General features: G+C 33.7%; 1 protein-coding gene and 1 pseudogene across 1 annotated transcript in view; both read left to right on the plus strand.

Moving 5' to 3' along the window:
- Positions 1–15,513, plus strand: part of CNTNAP2 (contactin associated protein 2) — a 2,768,972-nt gene that overhangs the window by 933,061 nt on the left and 1,820,398 nt on the right. The gene's annotated exons all lie outside the window — the stretch shown is intronic.
- LOC103099975 (KATNB1-like protein 1) lies at positions 13,554–15,328 on the plus strand (annotated as a pseudogene).

A 15,513-nucleotide genomic window follows, 5' to 3' on the forward strand; every position in this document is an offset into this window, starting at 1 on the left:
TATTTATTTTTGTTGTATTGCAGATTCATATATTAAATGGACCTCATACTATATAGGTGTATGTTTGTGATTAATTTAATATGATAATTTTTTTCCTTCAAATATGGGAAATGGCAGACTATTTAGGCTTCATTGTCTGAAGAGCATATTGTCTTTGAACATTTTGAGTTTGACCCTATTTAAATAAGGAGGAAGAATCTAGTCTTACTGACTAAAGAGAGGATGATATTTTAAACATGTTTGGAAATAATGCTAAATATTTAGACTTTAGTAGTAGTAGTAGTAGTAGTAGTAGTAGTAGTAGTAGTAGTAGTAGTAGTAGTAGTAGTAGTAGTAGTAGTAGTAGTAGATGACTTTATTATTGAAAGAAATAACTTGGCTAAAATATACTATCATTTATGCAATGATGAGTCTGCAACATCAGATGTAGTACACTTCCTGTATATAATACAGACAAAAGAGATCCTGACAGAAACTAAGAATTTACTACAGAAAGGAATGTATATGTTCTAAGGTCTTGTGTCAGTTCCATTTGGAGTCTTCGTCGGAGATTTGTGGAAAGTTTAGATGATATGTTAGCCTTGGTTCAAATCTGTGAACCAAAAATATGTTTTACTTGTTTTTCTTCTTCTCCCAAAGATCAGAGTAGCATAATATTTCTACTGTGAAAGCTATTAAAGATAATTTAATGAATCATGATCTCTGTTAAACAGAGAAATAAAAAATAATGCAACCCCTTTAATGTTAGCGAGCAGATATTTTAAGTTATATGGGATACACTTAAGCAATTAGTGATTTAAACAGAATAAAAAGCATCAAAGCTATATGCCCAGAAAAATAATGCATAAATCCAATTAATTTGTGGAAGAAAAAATATAGGAACACTATCAAATTATTCGTTTATATCATGTAGTTCAATGAAGTGATTTAAATGTGTGCACATTTGCTTGAGTGTATACATGCATTCATATATTTGTTTAATTCCTTTTTTCTGTAACCGAGAGTATGAGGAAACAAGATTTGGAGGCTCCTTCCTGAGGCACTTAGAAGCTCCTTTATCTCACCTACTACAAAATAAATAGAAATACAAGCATTAAGGAAAGCTATTTCACAGCTAATGTTAACTCTAATCCATCTACCCTTCCAGGATGTCTTCCCATATAACTAACCCTGCCCCTAACACCTTTTCTAAAAGGAGTTAATACACATATCTTTGGAACTCTGCCCTGGGGCTGATCTATCCCCATTCATTAGTGAATGAGTCATTTAGTGAATGAATGAGTGAAAATTTGCCTAGCCTACATCTAACTGTTCCCAGACTATATTTGACATGTTATCCAGTACCACCAATCTCTGGGCATCATGGCATTTACCCTTACCTTGTATGCAAACTTAAACTCCCCCTGATGTTCTCCCTCTTGATATGGGAGCAACAATCAGATCACTAATATGATTAATTATGCAAAGAGCATGACAACAGAAAGCCCACTTAGCCTCACATTAGCTCATCAAATTTCTGAATATGAGCATGTTTCACCAACCTTGGAATCAGGAAGACCAGGTTCTGATCTTGATAATGACACTAATTGGATGTGTGTTCCTAGGCAAGTCATTAAACCTGTTTCTACTTTCAATCAATTTTTAAAATTCTTATAAGTAAGGAGCCTGCATTAAGCAATTAAGCAGAGTGAGTTTCTATATGATGTGTTCCACTACACACACACACACACACACACACACACACACACACACACACACACACATATATATATATATATATATATATATATATATATATATCAGACCTGCATCAGACAGCCAAAAAAAGAGTACCCATTCCTTATTTATAACCATATTTCTTAATACATAGCATCTACAGTTCACATGATAGAATTTTGAGGCTTCATATTTTTAAATTTAAGACAGACTCTTCCTGTCATCCTTTACTCCTTCCCCAAAGACCTCTGACTTAATATCACTACACATTGTGGAGCTCTGTTAAAAGAAAGAATTTGTTTCCACTGACTGTTCACCAGTATTGTTCAAAATCTGCTTCCTTAAAGTAATAACACTACCTTCCATTTTATGCCTTGTTCCATTTTCACTCTCCTTGCCATAGTTGTTGCTCCACATTCCTTGAAAGAGTTTGTGAGTGATCTCCTGCATCTCAGTCATTCAAGCTTTGGTCCAGTTGAATGGTTAAGCTATTATCTCAATGACCAGTGTCACCTCTTTTTATTGCCAGGGTCATAAGCCTTCCAGGTAATTTGAAACCCACTGTTCTTTTAGATTTCCCTCTGTCTCTCAGATGTAACTGCCTTGGGCAAGTCATTTCTCTCCCTGGATCTCAATTTCTTCATTTATTAAATTAGGGAGGCATGGAAAAAATGGCTCTCTATGTTCCTTTTAACTCTGGTACTGCAATCCTACTGTGGGCACAAAGTATGTTTTCTGTTCACCCTAGCAAAGTCTTTATTTCTCATTCATTCATGCATCAAGGTAGTTCCATTCATTTTCATCTCCCTCTTCTCTTAGAGTGACAACATAATTACAATTTAGCACTCATCAGGGGTCTCTCCCCCCTTTTTAATATTAGTCATACTTCTTATTTCATCTTAGTCATACTTCTTCCATTCCTTTTCCATTTTTACCTCTAATCCAAATTACAAAACTAAGAAACAAACAAACAAAACCTATTTGAATCACACCCAAGCTGCTTCTTAAAGAAACTTCTACCCCTTTCCATTTTCCTCTTCCTCCAGGTACACTACCCACACATGCCCTAAATTTTTAAATTTATGGATAAGGAACTGAATCTCTGAAAGTAAATCATTTGCCCAAAGCAACATTGTGTTAGAGCCAGACCTAGAACCTAGATTTCTTTAATCTTCATTCATTGATTTTTCCATTGTGTCATAAAAATTAAGTAATTTACTTTTAATTATCCTTGAGAATTCTTAATAGAACAAGGTTTCAAAAGTAAAGGGAAAATATGGAATACCAAAAGGTTTCTTTAGCTATTGAATTTGCTCACTGAGCCTCCACCCATATATCAGAACTTATTCCCATCTGTGACCTGCCAGAGCTTCTGCTCCAGCCTCTTCCCAGATGCCTATCAGTGCAGTATTATTTTTTTTTCATGGATATACTTCTTTTTCTTCAGATAAAGGTCTCCTTGCCTGCCCAATTCAAAGATATTCATTCTGACTTTTCAATTGTCATTCCCTTTGACTTAATGAAACCAATCAACTTTTCCTCAAAATGAAGGCACCTTCTTCTACTGCCTAAATAAATGTCTCTTAAGAAGACAGAATGATTTCTTTCATTTTCTTCAAGTTTTAATGTTATACAACTAAGCAGAGTGTATTTTCAAATAAAAAAACTATAAGTTTGAACTTTGTAGTTGTCTTGATTTTTTAAAAAAGCCACTCAGATTGTGGTTGTTGAACCACATAATAAAGTATCATTTAATTTGTGTTGTCAAATTGTTAAACCAAATGAAATTCCACCTTATGATCATATACTTTGACTATTCAAAGATGCATTATAAAATTACAACTTGAATGTGATTTAAAAAAAAGCTGAATCAGAGAATTGTAGAACTGGAATGGTTAGTTCTGACGACTTAAAAATAATAACATCATAAAACTTGCTAGGCAAAGCATGAACATATCATTAAGAGGTGATAACATTGAAAAATAGTATATATTCTTGTTTGGAGAATAAATTACTTTGATCCTATACTTAAATTATTTTTAGCTATTGCTTTACTTCATATATATAGGCCTCTATAATGTCTCTTTCTTGGGATTCTATTTAATTCAGGCAGGAAAAAAACTGTATATTTCCTACCATGTGCTAAGAAATATAGCAGATGCTAAAATCAAATGGGTGTCCATACCTTCAAGGAGATTACAGTTTTTTAGTGGGAGGTAAAGTATATGAAAATAAATATAATACAGAATGATGGATGATATTTACAAAGATTTCTGTTAGTTCTCCTTTTTCTGCTTTTTGGACACTTTAAATATATGTCTAGTTAAAATTCCTTGACATTAATGCTTAGTTGTAATTTTCAGACTTAGAATTAAAGTGAAGGCAAAGTTGATGGCTCAGGTGTCTAAGAATATAGGACCTTGTGATATTGTTCACGAAGAAATACTAAATACTTATTATTTGATCATTATGACAGACACCAGTTGAAAAAAGATACTAAATAAAGTAATTGCTATGCTACAAAATTCAGTAAATGCCAGTGCTCTGCACACAACAGATATTCAGTAAACTGTATTAATTTACAGAAAAGCCACATGTAGATTATATCAAATATAATGTTAATTCCTGGAGTTTTTTCACCCTTGTGCTACTTTTCATAGAATCAACAGCAGTGGGGCCCAGTGAAATCAAAGATGTAGAAAACTGGATGTATATAAAACTCTGAGAAAGAAAATTTGCTAAATGCTACTTTTGTATAGAATTAATTGCTAGGAAGGTTGTTATTTGTTTTCCATCTCATCAGGTGGCTAAATCTGGATACTTGTAGCTTGCATTCATTGCTCCTATTTCTGCCCACTAGGGCCACCCAAAATAAATTTAAACTGTTTTCTAAATTCCCTGGTTGAGTAGGGAAGCTAGAAGCTGCTATCATAAATTTTGGGTTTGAATGCCAGCTCTCTTATAACCTGCTAGACCTAGAGGAAGTGAGTTCATATTAGGGGTAAGAGTTCCTTCTGGGAAATGAGGATTTGGGGTCAGATGACCTTTGAGAGAACTTCCAGCTGTAGAGCTTTGAAGGAACTTCCTCTTACATATGTATATTTCAAGGAGAACTAAGTGATATAGCAGCTAGATTAAACAACTTGAAATTGAAAAAGACCTATATTCAAACTGTATGATACAAAAATTTGTTTAATCCTCCTTTCTCAGTTTCCTCACCTGTACATCTCTAGTAAGACGATAAGGTGTGACCACAGATGTAGTATTCTCCCCTTAATTTTTGAATGAGTTCATAATGGCAGTGGAGTCAGTGGTTTAAAAGAGATAAATAAAAGCTAAAAAGATTTCCTCATCAGACTTGAAACAACTCTGATCTCCTTTCCCTCCTGTGGCACCACAATTTATTACTTGGATTCAATTCTTGGGAAAGCCCTATTTGCATGTAAATGTCCTTCCACTCGTTAATATTCAGAATTTTTTAATTCACTTTGTTTTGTTTTTAACTCCACATAGAATTCACAGTCAAGGAAGACTGAAAAGACAAAAAATACTTTCTACTTTTTTCTTTATTCCCTCTAATTAGTTCACTGCAAATAATTGTATCCTCAGTAGTAGAAAAGGTCTTAGACCTTTGACAAATGAAGTTCCAGATAATATGCTTAGAATTTTGAAGAAGAGCTCAATGATTATTAGCATGCCACTTATAAACTTCATTTAAAAGTATCAACCAACTTTTAAAACACCAACTTTTATTGTTATTGTTGTTATCACTGATTTAATTCATGTGTCAGTTGCATATGTAGGGGACAGATATTTTGGATAAGTGACCCACCAGATGGCAGAGCAAATTCTCTGTAGGTCACCTTGTTGTGGGGGGCTTGAGGTGAACCCCTGGGGTTCAGGAAGGGTACCTTTTGATGCAAGACACCGAAACTTAGCTTATAAATGAAAAGAGAAATTCATTAATTTACAAGGTAGTATTAAATCTGGCCAGGAAGACTGCTGCCTAGGGGGAACAGCATAGATGGAAAGCTGTCCCCAGATGACATGATTTCTGGGATCTTTATACTCTTTACAACAGCAAAGACTTGACCTTGTGCAATGGTGAAGATGTGACTTTAGAGTGATATACACTGAGGCATTGGAGGGGGTGGGTGGGCATGGTGCTGATGGTGGTTGGTCATCTGACTGCGGTCTGCCTGAATACAAAGTGGGTGACCCTCATAGTATAGAGAACAGGACCAGTAGATGTCTTAAATACAACCTGATGATATCAAGACAGAGCCTGGAGGTGTATCTCTCTGTCCATCTGGAATCTAAAGGACATTCCAAGGAGGATAATCAATCCTTTCAGGGTCTTATCTGAGTTATCAGATGTTTTGAGTCAGGAATCTCAAGATTGTAAGGGAGCAAAAGGAATTTCCCTGCTTAGAGTTTGCTTGAAACACTTCTAGGGTTTTGGGGGTACAAGGCCCATGCCAACCTTAAATCATTCTGGTGAAAAGGCTGTATTTTTTCATCACCAGTGCTGCCATGCAAACGAATTGTGGCCAGTATGACCAGGGGTCTATTTTCTGATTATTGAATACCCAAAGGCAAAGAGAAGCCCTGCATTAGGGTTCTTTGTATCAAACAATAGCACAAGTCCTCTAGATTTCTTCTTGTATATATGTTTTATCTAATTGTTCAAAGAAATATCATTGGCTTCCTATACAATGAGGAAAATAAGACATAATCTGGAAGAATCTCTAGCTTAGAAATTCCATAATTTTGTGATTTGAGTACAAAATATATGACTGTATTCAGGCAATATTGTATTTGCTAGTTTGGGGACAGAAATAGTGGTAAAGCTTTATCCAAGCTTGGGAAAAGTAACAATTTTCTGGAAAGTAACTAGTTCCTTACATTTTGTAGTTTTATTTCAGATGAATAAATTAGCATTTTGAATATTTAGAGCAAAGCAGCATAGAAATATAGTGAGGAGAGACCTTAGTGATCATTTAATCTAATATTTTGCTAATAATAGCTGAGACCTAGAAAAGTAAAGGTCACACAATTATTTGGTGACAGAATCATTAGAACTGATGCCACTAAACTCCTAGGCTAGCACTTCTTATACAGTAGACTGTAACAATTTTTTGTTTCTACAGATATTCTCTGCAACACCTGTGTGGTAGTTAGTTCTATCCTTAATAGTTTCTTTGGGCTAACCACAGCTCTGATACTCCCAGTAATCTCTCTTAGAGTTGTCATTTTTAAGAATTCCTAAATATTGGGTTTTTCTCAGAAGTTGATGTCATTATTGTTTCTTGTGCTTTCAAAAAAGCTCAAGACATAGGAAATATAGTATTTTTATAATTATATTAAAATTTCATTGAAAGTCTATAGTCTAATCTTCCTTTTGAGATTCATCTAATATTTAATAAAGTGACACTATGGCTACTTTGCTCTTCTAAAATTATGGTGTAGCATTCAGAAAACACATTGGATACATTTTTTTTTGGATCATGCATGTTATTTGAAAAAACTTAATTTTGTCAATTTAAGAAAAATATAATACAAATGGCTTGCTGATTTGAGACAAAATTTATGGAGTTATGGGCAACAGTTTTCATTTCCTTTTATATGACTGTAAGAAAAAAAAAACAAAGAAAGTATATATAGCTGTGAAAGGTATTTTTGCAAACTGGGTGAAAAGCATTCTTTCTCCTCAAATATTCTTACACACAAAAGAAAATTGTTTCATCAATCAAGAGGTTGACAGGAAGATTCTCACCACTGGAGAGGATAATTTTGGGTTTTGTGTGTATGGGGCTGGTCTTGTTTTTGATGAAGTAGGCAGTCGTTGCTGGGGTAGATGGTGTTAGTTGAAGGAGTCCCCCATCCCAGGCCTTCGATACCCCCAAAGTACAAATTACATATCAGTTCCCCATGGTGAAAGGTCAGTACCTTATCATTGTCTCTGGGATAACATACAAAATCCATTATAGAATTTAACTTGACCAACACGTTTTCTATAATTATTTTATATCTATAAAAGCAAGCAAGCAATGATATTTATTAAATGCCTAGTAACTGTCAGGTACTATGCTAGGCAATGAGGATATAAGAAGAAGGATTCCATTCTGACTATTAAGTTATATTCTAAAAAAGAAGACATACACATATATGCACATAAATACATATATAGAGAAGAGCATAACTATAAAATAGTTATGTACAAATATGTGTAAGTCAAGATATTTTAGGAGCAAGAGCATTAACAGTTTTGAGAAGAAGTGTCAGGAAAAGTCATATATAGAAGATGGTAGCTAAGCTATATCATGAAGAAAGAATCAGCAGAACTAGAGGTAAAGAGGAAGTGTAAGTGGGTGGTATAGTAAATGGAAAGGTGAGGTTATGGGAAATAAAATGTCATATGTGAAGACAAAGAAAGTTAGTTTTGGTGAATTACAGTGGGGGAAATATAATGTCCAATGAGATAGGAAAAAAGATTGGACTCAAATTGTATATGATACAAAATTGTTATACAGGCATTTGTATTTTATCCCAGAGACAATAGGAAACTATCAGAACTAGTGTATTAGGGGATTTGTATTTAAGGAAAAGGAATTTAGCAGCAGTGTTTAGGGTGAGAGACTTAAGGTAAAGATACCAATTACAAAAAAAGTTATATAAGAGCTTGAATTGCAAAAGATAACAAATGATACTTCTAAGGAATATTATAACTGAATTCCAAAGCTCAAAAACAAAAAGAAAATATTCCAAGCAGTCAGAAAGAAACCATTTAAATATAATTAGCATCTGGGAAAATTGGACGATAGTATGGGAGAGATTAGGTTTTTATCAACATCTTGCACCCTACACCAAGATAAACTCAGAATGGATGAATGACTTGAATATAAAGAAGGAAACTATAAGCAAATTAGGTGAACACAGAATAGTATACATGTCAGATCTTTGGAAAAGAAAGACTTTAAAACCAAGCAAGAGTTAGGAAAAAATCACAGAATATAAAATCAATAATTTTGATTATGTCAAATTAAAAAGTTTTTGTACAAACAAAACCAATACAACCAAAATTAGAAGGGAAGCAACAAATTGGGAAACAATCTTCATAACAAAAACCTCTGATGAAGGTCTAATTACTCAAATTTATAAAGAGCTAAACCAATTGTAGAAAAAATCAAGCCATTCTCCAATTAAAAAATGGGCAAGGGACATGAATAGGCAATTTTCAGTTAAAGAAATCAAAACTATTAATAAGCACATGAAAAAGTGTTCTAAATCTCTTATAATCAGAGAGATGCAAATTAAAACAACTCTGAGGTACCACCTTGTGACAAGGAAATCACTTCAAAAGACTGATATATATTAATTTAAGGTCGCCAAGGAATTCAGCTATGTAATTCCTAAATGAAAACTCAAGTCAGCAGTCAACCTTTTATAGAGTTTTTAATTACAAACAGGAGGAAGAAAGGTATTAGAGATAGAGATAGATATGAGAGAGAGAGAGAGAGAGAGAGAGAGAGAGAGAGAGAGAGAGAGAGAGAGAGAGAGAGAGAGAGAGAGAGAAGGGAATAGGGCTTAAATACCCCCTCTGTTTAGGCTGGGCCAAAAGGCCCAAGCCCTGAGATAGCTGAGGCAAAGAAAAGAGATTAGTCTCTATCACTCACGTGACCAAAATGGAGAAACAGTCTCAGGGGCCTCCACCTCCAGCCTCCTTCAGAGCAAGCTTCTCAGAGCACAACCTCTCAGAGCAAAACCTCTCGAACTCCCCCAGTCCTCAGACCCCTCTATCTTTAAGGAAACCATCTAAGTTCCCTCCCCTCAGTTCTCACATCTACCAATCACTGTCCATGTCTTCCCTGTGCCAATGGTGGCTCTAGCTTAACCCAGGACTGCCCAGAGGTCTGCCCCTTTGCACATGTCTGTTGAAGGGCATATTCTCAAATAATTAAATCTTGATCCTTGCTACAGCCCTTCCTACATCTTTTTACTCTGAGTAGGGTGGAGATTGTAGTTTCAAGACCTGGTTCTGTCATTCCAAGTATCTCTATTGTATCAATTCTAAAATCAATCATGACTCAAAGAACTTCCTGTTCTACGCTTAAGCATAGGTCAAAGCCCTTTCCATTGTTCAGCAAAAGGTTTCTGTCCTAAAGCAGTCCCAAGTAGGGAGGAGAAGGATCCTCCCATGCCAAGGGGGTTCACATTCCAATAGAGTTCTTACTATCAGTAGGAAATTTTTTCCAAGTATGGAACTTTCCAATGGTGAAATTTCCAACATTCACAAGTCTAAGAAATTTCAAGGTTTACAACCTCACACCTAGCAGATTGGCTAACATGACACCAAAGGGAAGTAATGAATGCTGGAGGAGATGTGGCAAAGTAAGGAAATTAATGCATTGCTGGTAGAGTTGTGAATTGATTCAACCATTCTGGAGGGCAATTTGGAACTATGCCCAAAAGGCACTAAAAGACTATCTGCCCTTTGATCCAGCCATAGCACTACTGGGTTTGTACCCCAAAGAAATAATAAGGAAAAAGACTCATACAAGAATATTCATAGATGTGCTCTTTGTGGTGGCAAAAAACTGGAAAATGAGGGGATGCCCTCCAAATGGGGAATGGCTGAACAAATTGTGGTATCTGTTGGTGATGGAATACTATTGTGCTCAAAGGAATAATAAACTGGAGTAATTCCATGTGAACTGGAATGACCTCCAGGAATTGATACAGAGGGAAAGGAGTAGAACCAGGAGAACACTGTGCACAGAGACCAATACACTGTGGCACAACTGAATTTAATGGACTTCTCCATTAGTGGCAATGCAGCAATCTGAACAACTTGGAGGGATCTACCTGAAAAAACAAACAAACAAACAAACAAAAAAACACTATCCATATTCAGAGGGAAAACTGTGGGAGTAGAAACACAGAAGAAAAAACAATTGCTTGAATACATGGGTCTAGGGGATATGTCTGGGGAGGTAGACTCTAAATGAACATCCTAATGCAAACACCAAAAACATGGAAATAGGTTTAGCTTAAGTACACATGTAATACCCAGTGAAATTGTGCATCAGCTATGGGAAGGGTGGGGGAGGAGGAGGGAAGGAAATAATATGATTCTTGTAACTAAGGAATAATGTTCTAATTTGATTAAATAAATAAATATAATCAGCATCACATAAGATTTATCTACTACCACATAAAATGAGCAGAGACTTATGGCTAAGAGCTGGGACTATAACCAAGAATAACCAAATAGCCAAACTGAATATAATCGTTTAGGGAGAAAAATGAATATCTAATTAAATCAAGGACTTTCAAATATCCCTAATACAAAGACTAGAGCTAAAGAGGATATATGACTTTTAAATATAAACCTCAATAAATAGCATAGAAGAGAGAAACCATAAATGACTCACTTACAACTTTAACTTTCTATATGGGAAGATGGTACATGCATCTTCCAAAAACTTTATCATTATTAGGGCATTTAAAAGGATTATACATAGAAATTGGGCTTGATTTGATTATGCTGGGAAGGTGTAAAACTGGATAGGCAAGAAAAAATGGATCCCTTAGGATTAGGGAGAAGGGAGAGAAAAAGAGTGGGGGAAATTATCTCACATAAAATAGTTATACAAGGAAGGACATTTATAATGGAAAGGGAAATTATTGGTGGTGAAGGAAGGCAACACTTGAACCTCACTCATAACAAAATTTGGTCAAAGAGGGAAAATATGTATAGATAGGCAATTAATAAGAAATCCAACTTATTCAATTAGGGAAGTAGGAGGATAAGGGGATAAGAGGAAGGCAAGTAATAAAAGGGAGGAGGGATAAAAGAAGGGAGCGTTTAGAAGGAAATGTATTAGAAAGGAGGGACAGGATAAAAAGATAGGAGAAAGGATCAATAGTAGAAAAAGATGGAGAGAAATACACAGTAACTATAAATGGGAATGGAATTTAGATGAACATACTCATAAAATGAAAGCAGATAGCAGAACTTAATAGAAACCAGAATTCAACTGTTTGTGTTTCATAAGAAACACATTTGAAACAGAGAGATACACAAAGATTTAAAATTAGACTGGTACAGAATCTACTATGCTTCAGCTTAAGTTAAAAAAGCAGGGGTAAAAATCATGATCTCAAGTAGAGAAAAAAATAAAAATAGATAATAGTAAAAGGATTAATCAAAGAACCTGCATCCTACTAGAAGGAGCTATAGACAATGAAGTAACATCAACATTAAATGATATGCAGGAAAAATTGTAGCATTTTATTTCTTAAAGGAAAAATTAAAAGGATTACAAAACAATTTTAACACTGAAACTATACTAGCTTCAAACCACTATTTTTCTCTCTGAACTTGATAAATCTACCCCTAAAATAACTAATAACTAATAAAGAAGTCAAGAATATAAACTGAACCATAGAAAAGGTAGAAATGATAGAATAGAACAAAAATATTTTTTTTTCTCACATAAACATGGGATCATCACAAAAATTACCCATATATTGGGGGAGAAAACATTACAATCAATTGTAGAAATAGTAAATGTATTCTTTCAGAACATTATGCAATAAAATGTATTTAATAAAGGAGTTTAGAATAATAAGTTAAAATTTAAATGCAAACAAATTGATCTAATATTAAAGCCTAAATTGGTCAAAGAAAATAATCAGAGAATAAATGTCTTAAAAGAAAGATGGTAGAGGCAATATTTTCAAGTGTATGACATACAGATAAAGTAGCATTGAGAGAGAAATTTATATCTCTAAATTCATGCATCAGTAAAAGCAAGAAAATCCAGGTAAATGAATTGGATATACAACTAAAAAGTCTAGAAAAAGAACATTTAAAAATCCCTAATTAAATACAAAAATGCAAATCCTGAAAATTAAAGAAAGGAATCATAAAATTTTAAGTAAGAAAACCTTTGAACTAATAAATAAAATGAAAGCTGGATTAACAAAAAAGTTAAAATTAATAAACCATGGGTTAATATGATTTAAAAAAGGAAAAAGGAAATCAAACTAGTATTAAAAATTTAAAAAGGTGAAGTCACAACATCACAGATGAAATAAAGCTATTATCAAGAGTTCTTTGACCAAATTTTATACCGGAAAACCTGATAATCTAGTTAGATGGATAAATATTTGGAAAACATATTAATCCAATAAATTAACAGAAGAGGAAATAGAATATGTAAATAACTCATAAAATAAATTAAGCTATTATCCCCCAAACTGAATAAATTCAGAAGTAAATACTACCAGATATATAACAAAAAAACAATTAATAAAAATTACATGAAAAAGGTAAAAAGTAGTCCTAACAAATTCCTATTATGAAACAAATATGATTTTGATACCTAAACCAGTAATAGCAAAAACAGAAAAAGAATATTATAGACCAATTTCCCTAATTAATCTAAATGCAAAAATTTTAAGTAAAATAAATACAAGCAAGGAAATTACATCATTATATCACAAACATCATACTCTATGATTGGGTGAGATTTATAACAGGAATTCAAGGCTGATTCAGCATTAGGAAACTATCATAATAACTGACCATATAATTAATAAGATAAAAAAAAATCTTAACAGTAATGCAGAAAAAAACCCTTTACTAAATGCAACACCCCATTCCTATTTAAAAAAAATTAGAGAGGGAGACAGTACATTTAAAATAACTAGACAAAATGAAATACCTGGGAATCTATTTCTCAAGGCAAAAACAGAAATTATATGAATGTAATTTACAAAACACTTTTTTTCACACAAAGTCAGATAAGAACAACTGGAATATTATTTGCTCATGGATAGGCTGAGCTAATATAATAAAAATGACATTTCTAACTAAATTTATTTACCTATTCAGTGTCATACATTCAAACTACAAAACAAATTTTTTTAGAACTAGAAAAATATAAAATTCATCTGGAAGAACAAATGGTCAAGAGTATTAAAGGAATTAATTTTTAAAAAATTTCAAGGAAGGTAGCCTAGCAGTATCAGTTCTCAAACTGTACTGACATAATTAATAAAACAGTCTGATACTGGCTAAGAAATAGAATGGTGGATCAGTGGAATAAATCAGATATACAATAGACAGAGGAAAATGAACTTAGTAACCTAATGTTTGATAAACCCAAACACCCCAGGTTTTGGGATAAGAACACAGTATTTGGCAAAAAAAAAAGTACTGGGAAAATTAGAGAACAATATGGCAAAAAAATAGGTATAGATCAATATCTAACACTCCATATCTAAGGTAAAGTCAAAATGGGAATACAATTTAGATTTAAAGAGTAACACTGACTCTCCCAGCTGGCTGTGCAGCTGGTTTTGAATGGCACTGCCAGGGCACCCCAGACTGGTGTTTGGGGAGATGTTCTAGGCTGTCCCAACTGCAGCTGAGGAGGTGCCATAGTATGAGCTGCTGGGATTTAAGAGATATGCTATCTGAAGCTCACAATGATACAAAACAGAACCTGTTGCATATTCATGCCAATTCAATTGATTTTCCTAGAAAAAGGATCTTTCTTTTCATGCATAAGAACATGAAGCAGGATAAGAATTCTCCAAAACAGTTAGCTGATTATACAAGTAGAACAGTTGGATATGCTGTGAAAAGTCCAGATAAATTGCACAAAGTATGTTATAGAAATAAAGTTCATCATTATTTTCCAAATCCTTGTTATAGAAGAAAACACTTCCTTAGAAGGAGGGGCTGTGATATGGCAAATAAAGAAAATGAACTGGCTTGTGGATTATGCCAGGAAGGTCATTTTTACTTAATGCCAGTGATTCTAGTTCTTAACAAATCTTCAAAATATAATATAATATAATATAATATAATATAATATAATATAATATAATGTAATGTAATGTAATGTAATGTAATATAATATATAAAATATAATATAATATAATGGATTTCGACTGAACTTTCTCAGAATCATGAGACAATGGCACCAGTCCTTTTCAGAAGAAATCTGAGGATGAATGTTGCTTTAACTTTTTGGAGAAAATGAAGTATAAGTGAACTGGTAGCCTATTTGGTGAGGAGAGAAAATCTTGGAGTGGTGGTAGATTGCCTTCCTCTTCTCACTAGCAGTTTACAGGGAAAAGAGCAATGCATTTCACTAGGCTGCTGTGTAGATCTGTTCTGTATATCTGTTACAGTGCATTTCATTAGGCTATAGGAGGTGTTTGAGAAATATGTTGGTTTGAACTGGCTTCAAGCTGTCATAAAAAGATGGTGGTCAGAACTGTTTGCTAATACAGAAATTGCAATGGATGGAAAAATTCATATTTTAAAACAATAGTTAAGTGGATTGTGGATTGTGAAAGTAAGAACACCATCTTACTTCATTTCCAGGATACACTGGTAATATAGCTGAAGATGTAGATGCTTATTCATTAAAAAATTTTGTTGTGCCACCACCTGAAAAATACTACATTATTCAGAATTCTTCTGGACTTTGTAGCTTCCAGAAAGAAGTGTCTTCTGACAACTATGAACCAAGGAGGGCAATGGAATCTTCCAGAAATTCCATTTAATTAAACCACTAACAAAACCCTAACAATCTACTTCACAATGAAGTGGCAAAATATCCATAAGGAGCCTCTTTGACTTCAATGCGGTATACTATGAAAAATTGTATGTTTTGAATGCATTTTGTATTTGTATAATTATTTGGGGGAAAGTTGTTTAAATGCTTCTATGCCTTTTTGCCATCCTTGGTATTGCATACAAATAAAATTTATACT

The sequence above is a fragment of the Monodelphis domestica genome, chromosome 5 (assembly GCF_027887165.1).
Source record: "Monodelphis domestica isolate mMonDom1 chromosome 5, mMonDom1.pri, whole genome shotgun sequence".
Taxonomy (NCBI): domain Eukaryota; kingdom Metazoa; phylum Chordata; class Mammalia; order Didelphimorphia; family Didelphidae; genus Monodelphis; species Monodelphis domestica.